Source organism: Silurus aristotelis, assembly GCF_946808225.1.
Source record: "Silurus aristotelis genome assembly, chromosome: 7".
In the NCBI taxonomy this organism is placed as follows: Eukaryota; Metazoa; Chordata; class Actinopteri; order Siluriformes; family Siluridae; genus Silurus; species Silurus aristotelis.
This window is the reverse complement of record NC_139580.1, coordinates 16,327,909-16,333,908: the sequence shown is the minus strand read 5'-3', so window position 1 is coordinate 16,333,908 and position 6,000 is coordinate 16,327,909. Positions and strand designations below refer to the sequence as shown.

Here is a 6,000-nt window from a genome sequence, read left to right as displayed (position 1 = left end):
GTGTGTGTGTGTGTGTGTGTGTGTGTGTGTGTGTGTGTGTGTGTGTGTGTGTGTGTGTGTGTGTGTGTGTGTGTGTTATAAAGGCTGCTTGTTTTCTGCCTGTGATTCCACAATGGCATTCGTTGTCACTGATTGTGTTGTGTTTACATGTGCAAAATAATGTGGTTACTGCGAAAGACCTTGGCAAATTATCCAACAAATTTACACACACTTAAGAGTCTTTGGGTCTAATTGACTTGATCATCTGATACTATTTATTTATTTAATAAAAAATTTGATTAGTTGTTTCTAGTTGTAGAGTTTGATTATAAAGTTAGGCATTGACCTTAGGCTTTATTTTTTTCTGAGGTGTTTCTTCTCTGTCTGGCAACGTTTTATGCACTCGAGGAAATGTAGAAAATGTAAGATGTCTGATGAACAATATATTTATACTGAATAGATCAACATTTTTAACAATCTGATAATCTGGCTTTAATTTGATAAGGGAAATATAGTTTGTTTATGTGATGACTAAAACACTGATAACACCATCGTATTATCAAAGTGCATGTAAACACAATGTCCCCAGTCTTCTTTATTATTATTTTTTTTTTATAGTGTATCGAGACTTTTCTAGAGTGGCATTTCTCTTTAGAACGCTGTGAGCAATTTAAGAAAGAAAGTTGGGAAAAGTTGGGATACAGAGAAGTAATATAGCGAGGGGAATGTGTGCTTGTAAAAAACATAAAGCATCAAGCATTTGGCTGCCCACAGAACTATCAACAGAAAACTATGTATAATGATGATAGCTGTGCAGGTGACTCTGGTACAAGACTGGCACAAAACATCATTTATGTACTGTACTTTTTACATTCAAACAAAAGATTATTTTTCTCTAAGGCTCTTCCAGTAGACTGTTTGATTTATTGCTTGTGTTTTGTTGCGCCTAGAATATAAACTGTGTACTAATCCAGCATAGCCAACAACCCAGAATAACATTTGTTCCTTCTTAAACTAATATGTATTCTTCACACTTAATTAACTCACTGATAATTTAAAGCACAGGCATAACAACACAGTAAACATGTTCAGCTTGGTTTTGGTTATTACAATCATGTAAGACTGAAGTGACTCTAACACATAAAAGACTCTTTCTCCTTTCCCTATTGGGAGGAGACTTGCTGCTGTTTGCTGGTGGGCTTATCATTTTGTAGTAATGGATAATGTGGTTTGCATGTTAGTGCTTAAACTTCCTGGTCGATTGGCCTTTGCCAGGGATTTCAGCTGAACAGCCCTCAGCTATTAAAACATCCTGTTTTTTTTTATCTAGCGTGTATTTTATGTATTTTTAATCTTGCTCCTCCTGATCTCTTTTGCTCTTCTTTCTATTTCACTCTCTCACACATTCATTATTTCAACTGTGTCCAAACTAATCTTGTGGAATGTATAAAATAAATAAAAAAAATGCTGTGCCAAGTAAGTGGCAGTTTATCAAGTGCATACGACAGTAAAGTACTTTATAGTGTCTCCCTTAGACCATAATAAGTGCAAAGGAGCCATGACACTTTGCAATCTGGTTTTATAATTAGACAATCGTGCAAGTATATTATTGTTTTCATGATCAGGGTTCTGCTCTGTTGTTGGTGGATTTGGTATAAAGCACTAAAGCTTGTTGTGTTTGAGCTGTGAATGGCGCTTCGATCTTCACTGAAGGATTTAGTTGCATTATGTAGACTGACGATACAGATTAAAAGCAGTCAAACAAGTGCATTTGGGATTTAGACAGATGATGTGAAAGCGATGTAAAAATTATATTTTAAACTGTTTATTATTATTGTTATTATTATTATTGCTGTTGTTATCAAACAACTAATTAATTAATAAAAAAATATATATAGTGATAACATTGGGATAGAATACATATAAATAGGTATTTATTATGTACAGCATAATAAAGTTATATATATATAATAACCAAGTTATTTTCTAATAAATAAATAAATAAATAAATAAATAAATAAATAAATAAATAAATAAATATTATTTGTGTGTGTGTGTGTGTGTGTGTGTGTGTGTGTGTGTATATATATATATATATATATATATTTATATATATATATATATATATATATATATATATATATATATATATATATATATATATATATATATATATATAAATGTACTTATATTTGTCACATAAGTCTAAAAACTTTTGGCATGAAGTGTAATCAGTCATTTTTAAATAGGGCTTCATGGAGCAGGGAGCCTGTGATATTCTTTGTTTTCGGTGTTGAAAATAAAAACCCAGCATTGTTCTTTATTATTGCGTTTTTAGATTCAAAATTATTTTATTGCTCTAAAACTTTTACTTGTAGGAATAAAGTCAGTCAACAAAAAACAATGCACTATACACTAAAGAGCAGAACAAGTCAAAACATGAGATATACATAATACTGAGTCAGTAAGTGCAAAAAGCAGGTTACTGTGTGCAAATGTTATAGTAGAGATGGACTAAAGAAAGTGTGAGACAGTATAACCAAGAGAATTATGAGTGCAGAATTGATAAATAATAATGTATTGTCTATGCAAACATTATATCCATTTAGACTGAAAGAATAATGGATTTGCAGCATCTGAAGACTTATTTTGCTGAATTGTAAATTATATATTTAATAACTTTCATCTTGACATTTTCTTATGTTACTAGATTTTAATAGATATTAGTATATTTAAATGGCCATTTGAATTGAAATATTGAAAAGGATCACAGTGATTTATCTTAAAGTTAAATGGGTCCTTGGCTCTAAAAGGTTTCAGAGCCTTTAACAGCAAGGTGGTTTTCAGAATGAGGTTCCACCAGGGATTCATTATTTCATTATTTGTTTTACAGTAATATAAATCGCAACCAGTATCACACATTATTTGTTGACTTTGTAATCGTCTCTTGTCTGACATACAGGTCTCTTGAACTGAATGAGTTTAACTGAAGACATATAACTACAGTAGAACATAAGAAGGAACTCTGTGCATGTTTGATTGTTTCTCTGTGCATTTTATTGAAGTTTTATTCCATTGTTTATATTTGTGAGTGAGAAGCCCCAGTGTAAGGTAGTTGCGCGTGTGTCTTTCGGTGGGCGTGTTAGCAGAGCAGGTGCTGGCGAGGAAGACTCCGCCCCGTGCGCCTCTAAGCCCCGCCCCTCCCGCTCGTAGCCCCGGTTTGTGCGCCGCAGAGCCGCTTCACTCCCGCGGCGCCTCACATGGACTAAGAGCAGAGCGCAGTTTCTCTCCGTTTGAAGGTGAGGGTTTTCCCCACTATGCTTTTTATTTTGAGCGTTGGTGTAAAAACACACTCCGTGTCCGGGAGTAGCTTTAGTACGTGTTTTTCTTTTCCTTTCTGTTTTTGTTTAGCGTCGCTAACTTGACCAGCTGCGCTGCTTTTCTTTCATTGATAAGAAGTGTGTGTGTGTGTGTGTGTGTGTGTGTGTGTGTGTGTGTGTGTGTGTGTGTGTGTGTGTGTGTGTGTGTGTGTTACACACTTCTGCGCTTCCTCCAGGCTACTCGAGGAATTCCTGCTCTTAGAAACTATTTATTTAACAGAATAATGTACGTTAAATTCGAATGTAATGGGGATTCCCCACACACGCACTTATTTATTGTGTGTTGGCTCTGCTGCTGTAATTATCCCAGAACAAGTGGAGCAGTTTGTTCTGGAGAGGATGCAGTGAAGGAGGAGGAAGAGGAGGAGGATGATGAAGACACGAGGCTGCTGTTTTTTTTTCTCCCAGAAACATATTTTAAATGTCGAACCAAGAGAAAGGAAATGCCCAAAACAGTATAAACACACAACCCCCCTCCCCTCTCACCAGCTGTGTGTGAGAGAGAGAGAGAGAGAGAGAGAGAGATGCTGTTATATGTAGTGATGACTTGTTTTGGGTATTTTTGTCATGTCTGCACTATTTCAACCAAACTGCTGATGCCATTATGTATCATCATGATTAACCTTATGTGCTGGGAAATGAAAAGCACTTGTCACTAAAAGGCTTGTTTTGCTAAGTGTCGACTTTCGTCCCTTGTTGGTTTTGAGGGCACGGTTGAATGGCTAGATTTTGAAGTAATGTCACTGTATACTGAGCGCCTGTACATAATGCCATCACGTCACTGTAAGGCTAGAGTTGACCTCGCACCACTCGATCGGTTAGATTGCAGATTTTAGACATTGCAGAAGAATGAGTAACGATCTCAGGCTCGGTTTCTCTTGCTCTGACAGAAACTTAGCTCAGCCACATGATGAAGTTTTGTTTGGCATCAGTATTGTCTCTGCACAGTAAACTGGGAAAGCTAGAAACGAAACGGTCCGAGACTGGAAATACAGGATCGGTGTTATGACAGGGTGGTTAGAGTCTCTCTACTGTGCCTTGAGGCTCAATTATATGTCAAGATGAGTGACAAGAATTCTTTTTTGTTATGAATACAGTTTAATGGTTGGGATGAAATATTTTTTTGCCCGATTCCTATAAACCTGTACACCTAGATCTGCATGTACAGTGTGATAGGAAGTTTGTTTCCCCTACAGTCTGCTCAGTGTAAAAACTACTGATATAAAAGCTAAAGTGTGTAATTTAAGTGTAAAATATGGTCATTGCTTTAAAAGTACTTGGCATTAAATTGTGTATTTATTTCCTTGTATAACTAAAATGATTAGTAGTTAGTTACGTTAAGCCCCACACTGCTCTGCCACCTTAGCTTGCTAGATTAAACTAATATATATATATATATATATATATTATAGTGCTTTATGTAGAGGATTAGAAATGCTTGCCTTTCTATCATGCAACTTCCTGGTCTTTCAGAAAACATCACTTCCTGGTTTGTGTCAGTGTAGTGGTTTCAGGAGTTCACCCCCTTTTTTACTTATCATGAGCAGTGCATATGCGCACATATACACAGGTTGATATAAGCTTGTGTGTGTGTGTGTGTGTGTGTGTGTGTGTGTGTTTTAGTGTGCCCTCGAGCAGAATGACCCATCCGCTCCTAATGTGGTCTGGCCTGTTTCACACAAAAGCACCACTGTCACTGTGTTACTTGCTTTGTGCGCAGGGCAAGTGTCACAGGAACTCTCCACTGAACATCTGACTCCATTAGACACACTCCCATTCACTCACAGGCTCTTTCACAGTCACTCAGCTGCTCGTTCCAATCTGTCGAGTTGGGAAAGGGTTAAATAACCATGGGCCAGTGAGGCGGTGAAGACAAACTTGCCTCTGTGCTAATTATCACACATTTATGTGTCCTACTGATGTTTTTGACGCATCAGAACTTGTAGAATATGTCGGCGTGTAAACACTCCATATGTGCATTGTGGCACTGTGATACCGTAGTGATGCCTCAGTAATTTGCCTGGAGTGTACATAATCTTTACTCGAGCTGTGTCAGACAGGTTATTTACAATGTGCTGTTAATAATAACTGCTTGTTTTGCTGCTGAGGGTCTGGGTCAAAGTGTGTGTGTGTGTGTGTGTGTGTGTGTGTGTGTGTGTGTGTGTGTGTGTGTGTGTGTGTAGTTGTAATTGTGCAAAGCCATATTGTATTAGGATTAGCTCGGGTTACTGCTGCTACTCTCGTCTCTGCCGGTCAGCTGTTATATGCACTTACACAACCCACCCCCATGACCACACACACACACACACACACACACATACAGACACACCTTTGTTTGCCAACAAACCGCTTTGCAATTTCACTGTCAGAGAGTGTGTGTGTGTGTGTGTGTGTGTGTATTAGCAATTTCACTGTCAGAGTGTTTTTGTGTGTGTGTCTTTGCAATTTTACTGTCAGAGTGTTTGTGGTGTGTGTATGTGAGTGTGCGTGTGTTTGTGTGTATACATGTATGTAACAAAGAGGAAAAAGAGACTGGGTGTGAAACACGCACACAAACTACTCCTGCACTGGTTTAATTGCAAAAGAAACAAGAGCTGTGTGTGTGTGTGTGTGTGTGAGAGAGAGAGAAAGAGCGAGAAAG

The 6,000-nt window shown here is 37.4% G+C and overlaps 1 protein-coding gene across 12 annotated transcripts in view; it reads left to right on the top strand.

Moving 5' to 3' along the window:
• Nucleotides 1-6,000, top strand: part of LOC310729409 (genetic suppressor element 1-like) — a 69,786-nt gene that overhangs the window by 35,929 nt on the left and 27,857 nt on the right. For 3 of the 12 annotated variants that reach the window (XM_083547548.1, XM_083547555.1, XM_083547557.1), the window contains exon 1: nt 3,150-3,278. The exons of 8 other annotated variants lie outside the window; for them this stretch is intronic. The gene's annotated coding sequence lies outside the window, so the exon portion shown is untranslated. Of the gene's footprint in view, nt 1-3,124; nt 3,279-6,000 lie in introns of those variants that run through there. One more of the 12 variants, XM_083547549.1, reaches the window with a different exon arrangement.